The following is a 21,642-nucleotide window of genomic DNA, read 5'->3' as shown; positions in this document are numbered from 1 at the left end:
TGATATGGGACCACCGTTTTATCACAAAGTCCAAACGTCGACACTACTTGCATATAATTTTTACATGATCCCTTACTTTTTCCCTTCAATCTTGAATATCATGCTATTTGATATCCTCGGTCACTGTGTTCCTCTATTTGGGTCCTTTGATATTATATTTCAAGAGATTTGGCTTATCTGTTAGGTTTTGAGTGAAAAAAACCAAACATTTATTGACTTAGGTCCACGTTTTGCTGCAGCTCTATAAAGGCACCGCTCGATTTTTGGTATTATAAACGTAGTAGATGTTTAGTAGATGTTTGGTAACTGATACAGATAGTGTGGTACGGATATGGAAAGAGCATTTTTACAAACTGTTGGTAGCCAATAGTGACGAAGTCGACGGAGATACCACAGATCCAATCCCAGATTATTGTATTGAATGTATACCACCCGGCCAAGATAAGAGCAGCAGGAGCTGATGGCCTACCAGCCGAGCTGTTTAAAACCGGAGGCGACACGCTGATAAGGTGTATGCATCAGCTAGTTAGCTCCATCTGGCAGGAAGAACGCGTACCCGACGATTGGAACCTCAGCATCCTGTGTCCCGTCCATAAGAAAGGAGATAAGACTTTATGCTCTAACTATAGGGGCATAATTCTTTTCCCTATCGCCTACAAGATAGTGTCAGGGATATTGTGCAAACGACTAAAGCCCATGGGCAACGAAATAATTGGACCATACCAATGCTGTTTTAGACCTGGAAAGTCCACCATTGACCAGATATTTACCCTGCGGCAAATCCTGGAGAAGACCCAAGAGATGCATATCGACACCTTCCACCTTTTTGTCGATTATAAAGCAGCTTTCGACAGCCCGCTAAGTTCAAAGGTTTTCCAAGCCATGTCTGAATTTGGTATCCCCGCAAAGCTCATTTGGCTTTGTAAAATGACTCGAACTGACACAAGATTTTCAGTAAAAATAGGAAAGAACCTCTCCGAAGAGTTTTGTACCAAAAGAGTTTTCAGGCAAGGAGACAGCCTTTTGTGTGATATTTTCAACATCCTGCTAGAAAAGGTTATACGAGAGGCAAACGTCAAAAGAAGTGACACAATTTACACCAATATCCATATGTTACTTGCTTATGCTGATGATGTAGACATCATGGGACGATCAGTAAAAGAAATAAACGATATCTTTATGAAGGTCGAAGGAGAATCTGCAAAAGTGGGTCTGGCGGTAAACGGCGAGAAGACCAAGTTGATGGTGTCACAATGCGTTCATTGAGATCAGACCAACTGTTGAAGTTGGTTCCTATAATTTTTAGGTAGTAAAAGGCTTCGTATGACCTGGCACCGCCGTAAACACAACAAACGACATCAGTTGTGAAATAAAAAGATGAATTGTATTGGCCCACAGATGCTACTTTGGCTTAAGTGAGCACTTTAAAAACTAAGTCACAACTCGTCAAACTAAAATAACGCTTTACAAAACACTGATACTACCCGTGCTGATGTATGGTTCCGAAGCCTGGGTACTTGCGAAAGCAGATAAGGCAGTGCTTGGTGTGTTTGAGAGAAAAAAATCTTCGAAAGATCTACGGACCAAACTGCTTTGTCGGTGAATATCGACGTCGCATGAACTACGAGCTGTATCTGGTATACAACGACATCAATATAGTTAAACGTATTGAAATGCAACGATTGCGTTGGCTAGGTCATATCATAAGAATGAGCGATGATAAACCCGCTAAAAAGGCGTATAAATACGGACCGCTTGGCGGTGCACGCAGAATTGGCAGGCCAAGGAATAGATGGCGCAAACAAGTGGATGAAGAGATGAAAAGGTGCGGTATTCCAGAGTGCGTTTAAGTGGAATAACATATCAATTGGCAGAAGGGCCATGTAGAAAAATTTCTGTCGTAAAGTAGGCATTAAAAATCGTTTTGGCCTTTGGAGTTTCTATTGGACTAAAATTAAAAATCGACTAAAATGTCCGCCTTGCACTCAGAAGGTCTGCAGTTCAATCCCTGATTAGAACATCAAAATTTTCGGTGGTGGCAAATGTCCCGCGTAATGTAGGCGACATTTCCTGAGTATTTCAGCTATGAAAAGCTTTTCTACAAGTGGTGTCATAATACACGCTGTTTGGACTTGCCGATAAAAAGTAGGTTCCATATCATTGAGCCAATATGAATCGGCCTGTAGTAATATATATTAGAGAAGTCCCCCTTGTCCCTTCGGGCATGTTGTGGAACATATATCAGTCCCCTCTTTCAGGTACTTACCACGAAAAATGTCTAAATTTTTCGCATATGTCTCGGATCGATTTGACATTTTTTTTGCAGCAGGTTGTCCTCACAGCCCCTATGCTACGGCACAATTTTTCTGGAGTAAGTCCTTATTTCCTTAAATAATGACCCAAAAGCTCTGTCGGCACATACTCAAATTGCTGATGATTTGGACAAAACTTTACACATCGTCAAATCTCTTCCAAACGAACTTCAAATTCGAAGAAAATCTATATCAGACAACATCTGTGTATCCCTCCTTCAAAAAAATTCAAAATTGTTTCTTATGTGCAGTTTAAGGACTGTTCAATGATCGCGTAGACATTTTTGCGAAGGTACCCCAAATCCATGCTTCCCGAAATAATGGTCCAAAGTCTCTAACATTTGGTCTGTTCCTTTACTTTTAAAAGTGGTAAAACCGGCAAAAATAGTAAAAGTTGTAAACTGCTCTCATATGAATAGTACGTATGGTGTCAGAAGTAACGGAACGCTTTTCGAGTAAAAACTGGTAAAACTTGAAGATTCTTGCACGTAAAGGAACATAGCTAATTTTTTCGGTGACCATCTTAAACGACTGGGTGCCACCGTGGTGCAATGGTATGCACACCCGCCTTGCACACATAAGGTCGTGGGTTCGATTCCCCGGCCAGGCAACATCAAAACACTTTTCAACGGTGGCAAAATACCCCTCAGTAATGTTGGCGACATTTCCTGAGTATTTCAGCCATGTAAAACTTCTCTACAAAAGTGGTGTCTTAGACACGCCGTTCGGACTCGGCGATAAACTGTAGGTCCCATATCATTGAGCTAATATGAATCGGGGTGCACTCATTGATATGAGAGAAGTCTCCCTTGTCCCTATGGGATGTTGTGGAACAATTATATATATTATCTTAAACGACTAGTGTTCACAATAATCGAAAAGAGGAGATCAATGTGAGTCTAACCTTTGAACATCGTAGTATTTCTGAGAAAAGTTCCAAGAAGGTCTATATCGGATAAAAAGTTCAAAAGTTACCTTACTTACAAAAGTTCAAAAGTTGCTTATGTACATTCTAGGTAAGAGCTGTTTCAGGTTTGTTTTGAAATTTTCATCGAAGTTAGCCCATGTGATTCTGATTACAAAGATATAATTTTTTTGTGGCAAGTCCAAGCTGCCTGATGTAACGATCTAAAAGCTCAGTTAATTCTGTGGTGATCAAATGTATTGCCATGATAACCATCGATGGGAATGATTCCCAAGATTCGGAAGATTTCTAAGATGGCGGTGGAAATTCTTTCTACACAATTGTAGACGAAGACATTCTGAGATATGGGCCCTGAAATGGTCCAAAATAGGCTTTGTTAAAATGCTATGTAGAAGGTCTTGATAAGGTCTGTCAGTTCAATAATTAGGCCAATACCCTGCATGGTAAATTTACACTTCTAAAACTTATTTTGTCACCTATCAATATGATAATTATTATACCCTCAGCATTTATGATAACGAGGGTATATACACTTCCATACGGGCAAAATGTGCCTCATCGAAATAATGGTTTTAGACCCCAAGTATGTTTGGACGAAATCCGTTTTGAGACAATTTGGAGTCGATTTACCCATGTCCGTCCGTCTACCTGTTGGCTGGTGCGCACGATAACTCTCGAACGGATGAACCGATCTGGTCCAAAATTTGGATTTCGTAATATTTTGTCCAAACTTAGTTCAAGTTTGAAGATGGGTTATATCTGTCCACTCCTTCGGGTACCTCCCACACAAAATTTCGGAAAAGTTCAGTTTAGGACCTGTTCTCGAATCTCTTTGATTTTTGTTGTAGCAACTTTTATTTACTGCCCCGCTTACGACGGTACATGTCTCATTAGGGGCAAGTCCATACTTACATACATACATACTGAGAAAATAGACCGAAAGATGCAAAAGCCCGTGTGTAGTGGTTGGAGCGCAAAATAACTCTCGAACGGATCAACCGATTTGGTTCAAAATTTGGCCATTGTAATATTTTGTCCAAACATAGTTTAAGATCGAACATAAGCCATATCGGTCCACTCCTTCAGGTACCTCCCCTACAAAAGTTCAAAAATGTTCAGAAAACTTGTTCGATAACTCTTGAAGGGGAGTAACCGATATGGTCCATACTTTACACATCCTAATATATCTACCAGATATAGATCAGGTTCGAATATGGACTACGTTTGTCAACTCCTTCGGGTATCTATCACTTAAAATTAAGGATAAGTTCACTTTAAGACCTGCTCTCGAATCACTTTGAGTTTTTGAAGCAACTTGCATTCGCTGCCTCAATTACGACGGTAAAAGTTTTTTCATGGGCAAGTCCATATTTCTTGAGAAAACAGCCCGAAAGGTGTAAAAAAGCCTTTGGCGCCATATGTAGTGGCTGGAGAGCATGATAACTCGCGAACTAACCGATTTAGTCCAACATTTTGGCCTTCCTCATATTTTGTCATACTTTCAGTCCGAAGATAGGCAATGCAGAATATTTAAAAATGTCACTTAAATGGTATGCACTATATCTCTTGAACAAATTTATTCCAAACTTTGGATCTCCTTTAATTTTGTCCAAATTTAGTTTAACTTCTAATATGGAGGTACCAGGGTACTTCCTCCACAAAAGTTCAACATTTGTGTCTAAGTGCAGTTGGAAATGTATACCGATGCTGTTCGTTGTTGTCCTGCTTACAGCGATATTATGTTTTCCGTGGACAAGTCCATGCTTCCCGGCATACTGGTCCATAAGTTATACGATGAGCCACTGAAATGACTAGTGAGCGAGATATCTATCGAAAATATATGACTCCAAAAAGAAGATCCACTTCCATAATGGACTTACTTTAAGTACCTACTCTGCAACACTTCAGAACTTTAATCCTAATCCATACATTGGTCGGCAAGTTCAAATGTCAAAAAAGGGCCACAAAATAATGAAAATACCATAAATACATTTGATATGACCGTAGATGAATGTTTAAATTCACATAGGCTGAGGGTGTATCTCTGTCGACAAAGCGACTTATACTTTTTTACTTGTTTTTAAAGGACAATTGACCTACCTAGCTAACAAAGAAAAAATAAGCCCGATTTCTATTTCTTTATCCAAATTTATAAAAAAAAACAAGTAAGAAACTATCAGCCAGCTCTGCTGATGGAGATATACCCTCAGCCTCTGACCAACAAAAGAAAGAAGCAAACACAAATTACAAACATACTTTGGGTGCCAACGTTGTGCAATGGTATCCACACCCGCCTTGCACGCTGAAGGTCGTGGGTTCGATTCCCCGGCCAGTCAAACATCAAAATTTTCAACGTTGGCAAAATACCCCTCAGTAATGTTGGCGACATTTCCTGAGTATTTCAGCCATGTAAAACTTCTCTACAAGTGGTGTCTTAGGACACGCCGTTCGGACTCGGCGATAAACTGTAGGTCCCATATCACTGAGCTAATATGAATCGGGATGCACTCATTGATATGAGAGAGGTCTTCCTTGTCCCGTATGGGATGTTTGTTGAACAATTATTATTACTTTGGGTCTAAAACCATTTTTCGATGAGATACATTTTTAGTCGTTGATCTTTAAAATAAATTTCTGAATGAATATACACGATCTTTGTGGAATATTGGACGAAGGTTCGCCAAAAATACTGTCAAATTCTTTAACATATCAATGCAAGTAGATTTCGTTGTGATTTTCGAATGGGAATACCTTGGCTTTGAACGAAGATGTCACCGAACTTAAGGGGATAAACTAAGATAACCATATAGGAAGTAATGCAACAAAGGTCACGAAAACTCTTTGTTTTGTGATCTTTAACTTCTAAAATGACTACTCCACGTTTTTTTTTTTTTTCAAAATGCTACTATAAGCTTCATTAAAATTTAACACCCACCATTAGTCTTTACTTTAAACCGAAATTGTGATCCACTAAGTCTATCTAAACTAAAAAATCATTATACTTACAAACATTCATTACGAATAATTTAAGCATACCAACCTGCAATATAAAGAAAATAAAAAATTATTTTATATTTAGAAACATATTTGCATGGTAATTTTTGTAATTATAATATGCGAATACATGTTTCATGCTTCATTGAGCCAATTTCATTGTGATAATATTCATTTCATTGAACTCAAAACAAAATTCTCATTTTACTAATTTATCTAAACAAAAGCACCCCATCAATAATTAACAATGTGGCATAATTTAGTATTAATTGGTCTACAATGAATGTGAAGAAAAAAAATGAATGGTCCATATAATAATAACAAAGAAACAAAACAGCATTACAACAACAACGATTCTGTGTGAACACATTCTGTGGTACTCTCAAACCCAAAACAATAGATTTTAATGGGACATAACTTGCCCTGTAATGCCGCCCACCCTTCATTATCATAAATTCGAAATGAAATAAAACCCAAAACGAGAAAGTAAACAAATGATGTAAACAATATGCTAGAATTTGTTAGGTTAGTTACCCCCATTTGGCTGGTATAACAGTTAAATATGTATGTTGACAATTGTTATTGTTGTATGCCTTGTTGAAAAGGGTATTTATGTTATTAGGTGCCAGCTAATGGCATCAATAACAATAAAATTCATTGTTAATAGAAGTTATAAATTACATTTATAGGAGATCTAACGGTTGTAAGAAATCGGTAGTTGTGTTGTGGAAATTGTTAAAAATTATCATTAATTGTATAAAGGATTATTATAATTATTATGGTACAATCAACTGGTTAAAGAAATTATTTTAGCACTGTACCATGGGCGTATGCTTTATGGCAACAAGTATATGCACCAACTATTTCTTTAAAATTCTATTTTCATGACAAACATTTTTCAATGAAGTGATTGAAACATAATTTTATTTCAACAACGGTTATTAGAATTCCTTGCCCTTAGAGTGTCCTCGGTTAGAAACTCAGATAAGACAGTAATAAGTTTTTCTTTAACGACTGAGATTGGTCGCCTAGTATTTCAGCCGCAAGAAACTTATTTAAAGGTGGTGTTATAAAATATTGGCATGTAGTTCGCATTCAACATAGGTAAGGACTTTGATTGGAAGGTGGGGACTATATCATTGACTATATGAGACATGAAATCACGACCACGATCGTTAAAGGTTTGTTAAAAGATTGGTGAAAATGACATGCTTAGGATCCGAAAATGAATAGAATCTCTTGCAAGTCACGCTCTTATAAAAACATAACATATTTGGTAAGTTTTGGTTTGTGGTTTAAATATCTGTTTAATATTATCCTGCGATAACAATTGCCCGAAAAAGAACACAAAGATCAACCATTTCAATTAAATGGTGTTCAAAGTTAATTAGAAAAAGTTTACGTATGCATGTTTTTATAATTTATGACGTGCATGCGAAATTATAAACCATAACATACACACAAATCCATGGCCAAAAAGCAACTGTCTGGATTATAATTTTCTTTTTTTTTATTTTTTCAGTTTTTCTTCTTACAAATTGTTTATTATTAAATTTCTTTTGAGTTTTAAGAAACACAATTTCTTTTGTTGTCTGCACGGATAATCATGTTTACGACAAAAATAAAATAACAAAAGCATTTAAACGTTTGGATACGCTTGTTGCACCATCTTTAACATACATACATATAACATACTTTTAGTGCGAAGCAAATGACTACACGTCGAAATAACAAACAAAAAAATCACATAAAATATTTATGATCGTCTCATGTAACTGCAGTTATGATTGTCATATGATTATTGTGAAGAGAAAATTGTCTTCATGTTAGCGTAAAAAGCATAGTGTAATAAATTTTTAACGATATGGCTTTTACAAACAACATAGCCACAAGGCAGTCTGTCTCTCAAACAAAATTCGGTTTGTTTCTCTTGTTAATCCTCCCGCCACAATTAGAATTTTATATACTGTTCATGTTGCGAGGACCAAGAAGTAAATAAAACACATTTTTTAATGTTTGAATTTCTTTTTTTGTTGTTGTTGCCAGAAGCAATGAACATAAATGTTACAACAAAATGAAATGGAAGGGGAGGGGAGGGAAGAAGATAAAGTAATACTAAACTATAAAAAATTATTTTGCATACGCCTTCCATATCAAGTATACGCACCCATTGTCATGTTCCAAAGAATTTATGTTAATCATACGCCACATGGGTAATGCGGGAGTGGTGGTTCAATATGAGGAAAATTTTAAAATTAATTTTTTATAAACACACTAATAAGGGAAGGGGAAAGAATGAAAATATCCAAGAAAATCTTTCACATGACAAAGTCGAATAAGTATCCTCTCTCAACTCAGGCTGAAACATTACGCACCGTGTTGTCAATGGCACTGATTGGTAATATTATTCTGTAGCTTACATTTCTTTCATTTAATATTATTAGATTAGGTAGGATATGATCATTAAAAACTGATTTGAAAGTATTCAATATTAACAACTCTTTATTTAAACGGAAACTCCCAGATCTTCTTTTGGAATATCTTTTGAACGCATATCGGTACTATAGTCGTTGAGCAGGATTGTGGATTTGTACGATTTTTTAAATACTTCAGAATCTATATCGTGGTTTTAAAGATATTTTTTGAAAATATATCAGAACTTAAAACGTCTTTTTAAAGAATATATTTGAAAAATATATCGCAACTTCAATCGTGGATTTTTAAAGATTTTATTTTAAAGTATGTGAGTGCTCTAATCGTTTATTTAAAAAAAAATGTATCGCGAATTCAAAAAATATATATATATATATTTTTTTAAATATATATATTAATGTCGTGGGCTTAAAAACAATTAAAAATGTTTCGTTGAATACAAAAAAATATTTTTCAAAAATATATCGTTGATTAAAAAAAAAACTTTTTAAAAATATATCGTTTGCTTAATTATATTTTTTTTTCTCAAAAATATAAAAAATATTTTTCACAAATATATCAACGCTCTAGTCGTGGATTTGTAATATTTTTTAAAATTGTATCAGAACCTCAATCGTGAATTTTAATGAAGTTTTATTTATAAAATATATCAAAACCTCAACCTTGTATTTTTAAAGAATATTTTTTGAAAAATGTATCAGATCTCTAATATATCAACAACTCAATTAAGGATTTTTTAAACATTTGTTAAAAGGTATAAAAACCTTAATCGAGACTTTTAAAAGATTATTTTTCGAAAAAATATATATAAGAACCGTAATCGGAGATTTTTAAAGAATATTTTTCAAAAAAAAAAAAAAAAAAAATCAAATATCGTGGATTTGTAATATTTTTTAAATATAGTATCAGAAGCTCAATCAAAATGTAACAAAACTTCAACCGTGTATTTTTAAAAAATATTTTTTGAAAAATGTATCAAAACCTTAATCGTGAATTTTAAAATAATTTGTGTAAGAACCTGAATCATGGATTTAAAAAAAAATATTTGTCGAAAATATATGGTGGTTTTTTAAAAAATATGTTTCGAAAATATACCGTGTTTTTTTTTAATATTTGTCCACGATATACATGGATTTTTATTTTGTATTTTTCAAAAAATATATCGTGGATTAACAAAAATATATTTCAAAAGTATATCTTGCATTTTAAAAAAAAATATTTTTCAAAAAATATATGGTGGATTTAAAAAAACTATTTTAAAAAATTTATCGTTGATTTAAAAAAAATATGTTTCAAAAATATTATCGTGGATGAAAAAAATATGTTTTTCAGAAAAATTTATCGTTGAATTAAAAAAATATATATTTTTCAAAAAATGTATCGTGGATTTAAAAAAAAAATATTTTTAAAGAAATTTATAGTTGATTTAAAAAAAAATCAAAAAAATATTCGTGGATTTAAAAAAATGTGTTTTTCAAAAAATATATCGTGAATTTTTAAAAATATAGTTTTGAAAAATATATCGTGGATTTAAAAAAATATAGTTTTGAAAAATACATCGTGGATTTAAAAAAATATTTTTCAAAAAAATGTATAGCGGATTAAAAAATATTTTTCAAAGAAATGTATAGTGGATTAAAAAATATTTTTCAAAAAAATGTATCGTGGATTTAAAAAACATATATCGCTGATTTTAAAACTATTTTTTTAAATATATCGTTGATCTAATAAAATATGTTTCAAACAAGTAAAAGATCGTTAAGTTCGGCCGGGCCGAACTTTTTATACCCTCCACCATAAAATAGTCTTAATTAAAATGGAATAATTAGGGTCCTTTTACAATTTTAGGTGGGACAACTTTTCGATAATGGTTAGACTTCTACTGCCTCCCGCTATTGCTTAAATTACACTGTGAATACAAATGTTGGGACAGAGATAATTCCTTTTGGAGATGAAAGCCCTTGGTGTGTGTATATTTAAAACCCCGAAGGACAGATGCGCCGTGATTCGAACTTCCGCGTTATGGCGTGATGAAGTTTTTGCAAGAGACCCTGTAAGCTATCATGAATTAGCATTATATCTTTGTTTGTTGTTTTTGTAGAGCACTTAAGCAACAGTAAACAAAGATATAACGCTAATTCCTGATGGCCCACAGGGTCTTTAACAAAAATTTCATCATGCCATAAGGCGGAAGTTCGACTCACGGCGGATCTGTCCTTCGGGGTTCATAATATACTCACCAAGGCCTTTCTTCCCCAAGAGGAATTTTCCGTGCCCCAGGCTTTCACCTCCATTTTGTTGCACAGTGTTATCTGATCTAATCTAAAAAAATGTGTTCAGCTAGGTGAAAGGTACCACCTACGGGGCTATGTCAAAGAGTCAACCTATCATTAAATTTTTTGGCGGAAAAGTTTTATAGCTGCAGGGAACATCAAGAGTCAAATTGAGGGTAGCTTTATCAAAACAATGTAGACCCTCAAAAATGGACCCATGTTGACGAATTTTAGTGAAGAAATTTCGTAACCACTGAAAATTCCCGAAAAACGGGAGGAACAGTTATATGGGGGATATACCAAAACATGGACCTATATTGACGATTATTTTTGAATAGACAAAATTGTAGCTAAAATTCTCAAAATACCGATCATTACAGCTAGTTCGGTTAAAAATTGCAGCTAAAATTCTCAAAATACCGAAAATCGGGAGATACCGTTATATGGGGGCTGTACCAAAACATGGACCTATGTTGACGATGTTTGGTGGAGATGTTTCATGACCACTGAGAACCTCAAATGTCAAATTGCAGATATTTCGGTTACAAATTGTGGCTAAAATTCTCAAAATACCGAAAATCGGGAGGTACCGTTATATGGGAGCTATACCAAAACATGGACCTATGTTGACGATGCTTGGTGGAGATATTTCATGACTACTGAGAACCTCAAATGGCAAATTACAGCTAGTTCGGTTAAAAATTTTAGCTAAAATTCTCAAAATACCGAAAATCGGGAGGTACCGTTATATGGGGGCTATAGCAAAACATGGACCTATGTTGACGATGTTTGGTGGAGATATTTCATGACCACCGAGAACCTCAAATGTCAAATTGCAGATATTTCGGTTACAAATTGTGGCTACAATTCTCAAAATACCGAAAATCGGGAGGTACCTTTATATGGGAGCTATACCAAAACATGGACCTATGTTGACGATGCTTGGTGGAGATATTTCATGACCACTGAGAACCTCAAGCGGCAAATTACAGCTAGTTCGGTTAAAAATTTTAGCTAAAATTCTCAAAATACCGAAAATCGGGAGGTACCGTTATATGGGGGCTATACCAAAACATGGACCTATGTTGACGATGTTTGGTGGAGATGTTTCATGACCACTGAGAACCTCAAATGTTAAATTGCAGATATTTCGGTTACAAATTTTGGCTAAAATTCTCAAAATACTGAAAATCGGGAGGTACCGTTATATGGGGGCTATACCAAAACATGGACCTATGCCCATATCCTTTGGGATATAAGTTTGTTGATCACTAGGAACACTAAGTGCCAAATTATAGCTAATTCGGTCTGCAAATGTGGCGAAGAACGTCAAAATACCTCAAATCCGGAGGTACCGTTATATGGGGGCTATACCAAAAAGTGGACCGATATAGCCCATCTTCGAACTTGACCTGCCTATGGAAAAAAGATCCTCGGGTGCAAAATTGCAGCACTCTATCTCAATTATTGCGGACGCTAGAGTGATTACAACAGACGGACAGACAGACGGTCAGACAGACGGACATGGCTAGATCGTCTTAGAATTTTATCCTGATCAAGAATATATATACTTTATAGGGTCGCAAATGATTAGTTCGATGTGTTACAAACAGAATGACAAACTTAATATACCCTCCATACTATGGTGGAGGGTATAAAAATATGTAGTGTATTTAAAAAAATCCAAAAAATAATCGTGGATTAAAAAAATATTCTTCAAAAAATATATCTTGGATTTAAAAAATTATTTTTCAAAAAATATATCGTGGATTAAAAATAAATAGTTTTAACAAAAGATATCGTGGATTAAAAAAAAAAATTAGTTTTCAAAAAGATATCGTGGATTTAAGAAAAAATATTTTTAAAAATTTAGAAAAAAAATATTTTTCAAAAAATATATCGTGGATTTAAAAAAATATTTTTCTAATTTTAAAAATAAAAATATTAAAAAAAACTTTAAAAAAATATATCATGGACTTAAAAAAAAAAAATTTAAAAAAATAGTGGATAAAAATGTATTTTACAAAAATATATCAAACAAAAACTCAATTGCTGATTTTTTAAAGGTTTTTTTTTGTTTTGAAAAAGAAAAACTCTCCATAGTGGATTTTTAAGGTTTTTTTTTTTGAAAATTATATAGGATTTTAAAAGATTTGTTTTCAAAACCCTCAATTGTGGATTCAGAAGGTTTTTTTTTTTTTTTTTGAAAAATATATCAGAGTATTTTTTAGGAAATATTTGTGAAAAATTTATTAGAACCCTATTTATATTGATATTTAAAGAACGTTTTTTTTTGAAAACAAGTAAAAAAGTATCAATCGGCTTCAGCCTGTGTATATTAAAACAATTTTTCCCAAAAAACGTATGTATTTAGGGGGTTTTAAAAATTTTGAACCGACGAAACTGTTGATTAGGATTAAAGATCAAAAGTTAGTTAAAGATACTAAAAGGAATGGATCGACATTGACCATTATGGAAGTGGATCTCCAGCCACTACATATGGTGCCTATGGTGATTTTACACCCTTCGGGCTGTTTGCTCAAGAAGTATGGACTTTTACCATCATAATTGAGGCAGCGAATGTAAGTTGCTTCAGCAACAAGTAAAAAAAAGTATCAGTCGGCTTGGCCGACAGAGATATACCCTCAGCCTGTGTATATTGAAACAATTTTTTTCCCAAAAAACGTACGTATGGACGTATGAACCGACAAAAATGTTGATTAGATTAAAGAGCAGAAGTTTTGCGGAGGAAATACTTAAAGGAATGGATCGACATGGATCGACCATTATGGAAGTCGATCTCCTGTCACTACATATGGTGCCATAGGGGCGTTATACTCCCTTCGGGCTGTTTGCCATCATTAATTGAGGCAACGAATGCAAGTTGCTTCAACAAAAATAAAAGTGATTCGATAGCAGGTCTTAAAGTGAACTTATCCGAAATTTTGTTTGGGAGGTATTGGATGGAGTGGACAAATATAGTCCATATTTTAACCTGATCTATATCTGGTAGATATATTAGGATGTGTAAAGTATGGACCAATTCGGCCACTTCCTTCAAAAGTTACCGTACGAACAATTTTTCCGGACATTTTTGAAATTTTTGTGGGGGAGGTACCTGAAGGAGTGGACCGATATGCTTATCTTCGAACTTAAACTATGTTTGGACAAAATATTACTAAGGCCTAATTTTGGACCCAATCAGCAGATCCGTTCCAGAGTTATCTTGCGCTCCAACCACTTCACACGGTGTCATATGGGTTTTGTGAAACTTTCAGGCTATTTTCTCAACAAGTTTGGACTTGCCCCTAATGAAACTTGTACCGTCGCATAGGGGGCAGTGAATACAAGTTGCTAAAACAAAAATCAATGCGATTCGAGAGCAGGTCCTAAACTGAACTTATCCGAAATTTTGTGTGGAAGGTAACCGAAGGAGTAGACATATTGAGCCCATGTTGGAACCTCATCTAAGTCTTGTACATATTTCACTATGGGCAAAGTATGAACCAAATCGGTTACCCCCTTCAAGAGTTATCGTGCGCACAAGTTTTCCGAACATTTTCGAACTTTTGTGGGGGAGGTACCGGAAGGAGTGGACTGATATAGCCCATCTTCGAACTTAAACTAAGTTTGGGCAAAATATTACGAAAGCCAAAATTTTAACCGAATCGGTTCATCCGTTCGAGAATTATCGTGCGCTCCAGCCAGCAGGACAGACAGACACACAGACGGACGGACATTGCTAGATCGACTCCAAATTGTCTGAAACACATTTCGTCCAAACATACTTGGGGTCTAAAACCATTATTTCGATGAGGCACATTTTCATCGTATCAACTTGTATATACCCTCTTTAGACTAAAGGCTGAGGGTATAAAAATCAAAGTGATTCGATATCAGGTCTTAAAGTGAACTTATCCGAAATTTTGTGTGGGAGGTACCGGATGGAGTGGACAAATATAGTCCATATTTGAACCTGATCTATATCTGGTAGATATATTAGGATGTGTAAAGTATGGACCAATTCGGCCAATCCCTTCAAGAGTTACGTACGAAAATTTTTTCCGAACATTTTTGAACTTTTGTGGGGGAGGTACCTGAAGGAGTGGACCGATATGGCTTATCTTCGAACTTAAACTATGTTTGGACAAAATATTACTAAGGCCAAATGTTGGACCGAATCGGCAGATCCGTTTTAGAGTTATCTTGCCCTCCAACCACCTCATTCGGTGTCATAGGGGTTTTTGGCAACTTTCATGCTATTTTCTAAGGAAGTATGAACTTGCCCCTAATGAAACTTGTACCGTCGTATGGGTGGCAATGAATAAAAGTTGCTAAAACAAAAATTAAAGCGATTCGAGAGATGGCCCTTAACTGAATTTTCCGAAATTTTGTGGAGGAGGTACCCGAAGTGGTGGACCGATTGAGTCCGTATTGAAACCTTATCTAAGTCTGGTACACATTTCAGGATGTGCAAAGTATGCACCAAATCCGTTAATCGCTTCAAGAGTTATCGTGCGCACAAATTTTCCGAACATTTTCGAACTTTTGTGGGGGAGGTACCTGAAGGAGTAGACGGATATGGCACATCTTCGAACTTAAATTAAGTTTGGACAAAATATTACGATAGCCAAATCGGCTCATCCGTTTGAGAGTTATCGTGCGCACCAGCCAGCCAGACAGACAGGCGAACGGACATTGCTAAATCGACTCCAAATTGTCTGAAACACTTTTCGTCCAAACATACTTGGGGTCTAAAACCATTATTTCGATGAGGCACATTTTGCCCGTATGCAAGTGTATATACCCTTTCTAGCCTATAGGCTGAGGTTATAAATATCGTGGATTTAAAACAAATTATTTTACAAAAACTATATCGAGGATTTAAAAAATTATTTTTCAAAAAATATGTCGTGGATTAAAAAAATATTTTTAAGAAAAGATATCGTGGATTTAAAAAAAAAATATTATTAATATTATTAATATTATTTAATAAATTTTATTAATTTTTTTATTATATCAACAAATCATTTGTGGATTTTTAACGTTTTTTTTAAAGGGTATAAAAACCTCCATTGTGGATTTTTAACGATTGTTTTAATATATATTTTTTAATATATTAGAACTTCAACCTTGGGTTTTAAAAGAATACTTTTCGAAGGACCACCATCGTCGTCTTTAATTATAATTAAATATGCTTTCAACACGCCTTTAGAAAATAAAAACATCTGAGTGTGAGAATCTTGTGTCACAACTCGAATCGTGGATTTTGAAGAATGTTTTAAGACAGAACCTTATTTGAAGATTTTATTAATATTTTTAGAAAACCATTACGGAATCAATTTTGTATATATATGTATATATTCTCAGTCTTATTTGGATACCTTCCACAAGCATTTCAAAGTGTAGTTTAAGAGCAGGTCGAGGCCAATATTACAAAGGTATTTTTTGTATTTTTGGGAACTCCATACTTCTTTATATAATTACCCTAAGCTTTAATAACATACGGCTAGTGCGCAACATAACTGTCGAAGGTAGACCACTATTTGGCCCACACCTTCCTAATAAAATTTGTTTTTATTTCAATACAATAAGTGAACTGATGGGGGCTTGTGACGATGTCGGAAACTATAGTCTTCTCCACCTTTCCCGAAGCAAATCAATTTTAACTACAGCCCAATAATAAAAACCTGTTGTTTTTAAATTTTAAAAACAAAATTGATTTTAACTGCATTAGTTTACAATAAATAAGTAATACACATCCCAACAAAACTGCCAAAGTAAATCTATTTTGGTTATCTTGTAAAGTTTACGGCAAACTATGTTGTCTTTAGTTTTTATGACCGAATGAATTTTGAGCCAATTATCTTATTATACGTAATGTGGCAATCGTTGTATTGTTGACGTTGACATAAAGTTAAGGAGGTAAGTATGTACGTATTAATTCACATTTTAGTTCATTTTATAATACTCCAAAACAGTTGTAAGTAAACATAATTGACGTACATCAATTGGTGGCTATCACTTTACGCTCAAAAGCATGATCAACAAGATAAGAATTATCACTAACCTCTACTATGTATTTGTTTTGGATAATTGTTGTTGTTTTATTACTGTCTTATACGCATAAATTTAGAGCACTACTTTTTTTCAATATTGTTTTTCATTACTTATAATACTTAATTTGACACTTTGTATTGCTTGTATTATTTGATAATATATTGCACTTAATTTATTATAGCATTAATTAAAAAATAATTTAAAATATTCGAGTATTGTTTCAGTATTTAAAAAAATGTATTTTTAAAAGTTTTTATCACTTTAAAAAAAAATTAAATAAAAAATATTTCAGTGACACGTCCGTTTATTAAGTACTACTAGACCATAAACGATCACTTAAAAAATACGACTGATATCCCTTGTCTAAATGCCATAGTCTATTTATATGACTTAGTTTTATGGTTATCTTTTGTGGAGTGACATCATTTATGTGCTGCCGCAAATTTGTCATATAGAATTTCGCAGAAATATCATCATTGCCATCTCTAAAACCAATAAAACAACAACAACAGCAACAACAAGAAATGCCCTTGCACTTGTTATAACAAAAACTACAAGATAAAATTTGTCGCCTTATCTAATTGTTTTAATTTCAGAAAATAACATTTCGCATATTTTTCTGCTGGCCAACAACAATATTCGTCGTTTAATTATTTGCAAAATAAAATTGAAATGAATGGACAATGTATTATTCATCTGCTAAATAGACAATTGCAGAATTGTTTGTGTTTTATATTTGTAACAAATAAATTCCGAATTTCTAATTGTTGTGTGGAAATATTGTCATTGGCTAGGGTACTATTTAGTTTTTTGCGTGAAATGAAATAAAGAATCAGTATTTCCACATGAAATTTTCACTATGAAATCTAACAAATGTTCAATAGGCCATTTTTACTTTTGTGGCACATGGGATTTAAATGCGTACCTTCATGGCGTATTAAACGACAATATGTGGACCAAAATGTGCTTCTCTGAAAATATATCCAAATAAAACATTTTTTTAAAAATTACTGTTTCGTTTGATAAAATAATTTTTTCAAACTCTTATGGCCTTTTTCAGGGAAAAACGCACTGTGTCGAAAAAGATTATATACAAGGGCATTATTATACCCTCCACCTTTGGGTGAAATAGGGTATATACATTTTAATATGATCAAAAATGTTTGGACGAAATCCGATAACTCTCAAACGGATCAATCGATTTGCTCCAAAATTTGCATGTCGTAATATTTTGTCCAAACTTGCATCGATTCCATAGATGGCCCATTACATCGGGTACTTACGCCACAAAAGTTCAAAATGGTTCGCTAAAATGGTGCACACGACAACCTTGATGGGAATAATCGATTTGGTCCAAACATTGGACGTAGCGGCATTCACTCATTCCTTAGTGTATCTACCACACAAAAGTACAGTTTAAATAAATATGTACCTCATTAGAATCTGCTTGCGCTTCAGGTACTTTATATATCTAAAATGCGTTTTCGTTATCAGGTCATTATTATCCACATGTTACTGGCGTGATATTTTTTGGTTAGGGCACTAGTGCGTATTTTTCAACCAATATCTGAGAGAAAAAGTACGAAAGTATCAGTCAAACGGAGATAAACCTTCAGCCTCTGACCAAAACAAAAAAACCAGCCAAACACAATAAATATTCTAGTTTGCTATATAATAAGAAAGTTTGAGAGCTGCAGTTTTTTTTTGGAGCTTTTTGGAAGTGTGGACTTGCTCCGGAAAAAAATTTACCGTTGTAAAAGGTCGCCTGTGGGAAAACATACTGAAAAATATTCAAAACGATCCAAGAGGAGCTCTTAATTTTCACTTTGATCTAATTTTGTGTGGGAGATACCCGATATAGTCCATATTTAAAACCGATCTTTATCTGGATGAAATAATAAAATGTGCAAAATTTGGACCACTCAAAAAATTACTGCGAGAGTTATCTTGCGGATTTCACATTTTAGTTGGTGCCGGTAGGATTTTTTGGAGCTTTTGGGTCATTATCTCAGGAAGTATGGACTTAAACCGGAAAAAATGTTACGTTGTAATAGCGACAGTGAAAACCCAAAAAATTTTAAATAGATACGAGACGAGTCCTCAATCTGCACATTTCCCAAATTTTGTGTGCGGAGTACCCAAAGGACGGGACCGATATAGTCCATATTCCAATCTGGTTCATTACATTATGCAATAATATAAAGTTTGGACCAATCAGAAACTCCTTGCGGGAATTCTCTTAGGGAGTTGCCAATTTTGTTGGTGCCGTCAAAGTTTCTTGGAGCTTTTAGGACACTATCTCAGGAAGTATTTACTTTCCCCTGAAGAAAAATGTATCGTCATAAAGGAGGCAGCAAGGAAACAAATTTCGAAAATATCCGAGAGGGGTTCTTAAACTTCAGTTTTCCGAATTTTGTGTGGGACGTATCCGAAGGAGTGGATCGGTATAATCCGTATTCGAACTCGATCTATATCTGGAAGGAATAATACGATGTGCAAATTTTGGACCAAATCGATTGCTCTCTTCGAAAGTTATCGTTTTGAACTTTTGTGGGGTTGGTACCCGAAGGAGTGGACCGATTTTGCCCATTTTCGAACTTAAACTAAGTTTGGACAAAATATTACGGTTGATCCGTTCGAGAGTTCTAGTGCGCACCTGCCAGCCAGACAGACGAACGGACAAGGCTACATCGACTCCAAGTTGTCTGAAATGAATTTCATACAAACAAACTTGGGGTCTAAAACCATTATTTCGATGAGGCACATTTTTGATCGTATCAACGTACACAGTGCTCTTGAAGCAAATTAAAACGGAAGGTGCTTACACCTCGGAAGTTTTTGCGGATTCTGAAACTAGAATGTTCATCGATGAGAGAAATCAAAAAACTACAAAAATCGCCGGAGTGCTGTTTAAATAAATCGCGATTCAAGTTGACATTTTTAAAAGTTTTTTAGGTTTCCACGATTTTGCTTGGAAACCGCAGATCCTATTGAAATCGGACTAAAGATGATGTTGTAGCCAAAAAAATTCTCTACAAGATTGACCTTTCTCGTATTTTCGTAGGTTTTACCGTTATTGATATATATATAAGTTCAAATATGGTCAATACATTGACGCTATCGCTTCCTTATAAAACAATGTCATACATGGTGCGCCTTAACTAACTTTAAGTGAAATCCGCATACACCTGGGGAGTTTTTGCTGATTTTGAGACAGCAATGTTCATAAGTGAGAAAAATCCAAAAACAAGAAAAAATAGTTGGAGAGATTTTTATATAAATTGCGATCAAAATTCACATTTTTAGGGTTTTGTTAGGTTTTCGCGATTTTGCTTGGAAACCGCAAGTCCTATCGAAGTGAGGCTAAAGAAAATGTTTTAGCAGTGAAAATATCCTACAAGATTGGCTGATTAATATTTTTCTATGTTTTACCATTTTTGAGTATAGAGGTTCAGATCAAACTTTCCGATTTTTTTTTTTAGGTCTTCAGGATTTTGCCTGAAAACTGCAAATCCTATCAAAATGGGAATAAAGAAAATATTGTAGTAGAGAAAATTCTCTACAAGATTGTACTGTGCTTTTGTACTTTTTTCCTAGGCTGTACCATTTTTGACATATATAAGTTTAATATGAGAATTTGCCGTCATTACATTGTTTTATAAGGAGGCGATACAGTCATTACAATATCCCAATTTTAACTTATATATCTCAATAACGGTAAAATCTACGAAAATTCCATAAGGGTCAATCTTGTAGAGAATTTGCATAGCTACAACATCTGTCTTAGTCCGATATTGATAGGATTTTCGGTTTTCAAAACCGTTAAAACCTAAACAACCCTTAAAAATTCCATCTTGAATCGCGATTTATTTAAAAAGCGCTCCGGCGATTTTTTTAGTTTTTTGATTTTTCTCATTTATGAACATTGTAGTTTCAGAATCCGTAAAAAATTCCGAGGTGTGTAAGCACCTTCCATTTAAATTTGCTTCAAGAGCACCGTGCGTATATATACCATCGTTAGGCTTTAGGCTAGGGTATAAAAAGGCGAGATTTATTTTAAAACAATACGTAAAGAGCGATTCAATTTGTACTTTAATTAAATTTAAAATTATACTGAAACTACTTCTAAACACAAAATCCGAAAGGCGAGCATTGCACGACAAAACTAATGAAAAATATCTCCATTACTGAAATATTCAGAAAATATTCATTGAACCTTGAACCCTGCTTTGAACTCGGCACATAAAAAACTAATCATTTCAATACTATTAAGAATAGTCTATTAACTTAATGATCTAACCCTATGATAACTGGGCCGCCTATCTAAGTCGGGTTGATTTCTTAAGAATTTTTCAATTATGTCACTAGATGCATCATCTTATCGACTCGGCTAAAGTAAGGTACTGCTAATTTCAATCAAAGGCTTCACTCTCAAGGGTTGATGGTCCCTTAGTTAAGGCGGCGGCTTTTTGAAGACACTTTAAAAGTGTCTAATATTTATGGCATTGAATATTGAAATTATAAAATAAATACCAATATTTTATTTTGCAATCAGATAATTTTAATTAAAAATGTATCCCACCTAAGACGTTGAAAAACCTTCAGGCAGTTTTTTCTACCTTAACTTTCAAACATTCATACTGTT

The 21,642-nt window shown here is 34.3% G+C and overlaps 1 protein-coding gene across 5 annotated transcripts in view; it reads right to left on the bottom strand.

Annotated features, from left to right (window-relative positions):
• Nucleotides 1–21,642, bottom strand: part of rgn (regeneration) — a 318,060-nt gene that overhangs the window by 129,420 nt on the left and 166,998 nt on the right. Inside the window, exon 1 of one of the 5 annotated variants that reach the window (XM_073982472.1) lies at nt 17,008–17,363. The exons of 2 other annotated variants lie outside the window; for them this stretch is intronic. The gene's annotated coding sequence lies outside the window, so the exon portion shown is untranslated. Of the gene's footprint in view, nt 1–6,243; nt 6,278–17,007; nt 17,364–21,642 lie in introns of those variants that run through there. 2 more of the 5 variants (XM_073982470.1, XM_073982471.1) reach the window with 2 other exon arrangements.

Source organism: Musca autumnalis, unplaced genomic scaffold (genome assembly GCF_047663935.1).
Source record: "Musca autumnalis isolate F117 unplaced genomic scaffold, ASM4766393v1 scaffold_4, whole genome shotgun sequence".
Taxonomy (NCBI): domain Eukaryota; kingdom Metazoa; phylum Arthropoda; class Insecta; order Diptera; family Muscidae; genus Musca; species Musca autumnalis.
Note: the sequence above shows the minus strand (reverse complement) of the source record. Positions and strands in the feature narration are given on the sequence as shown.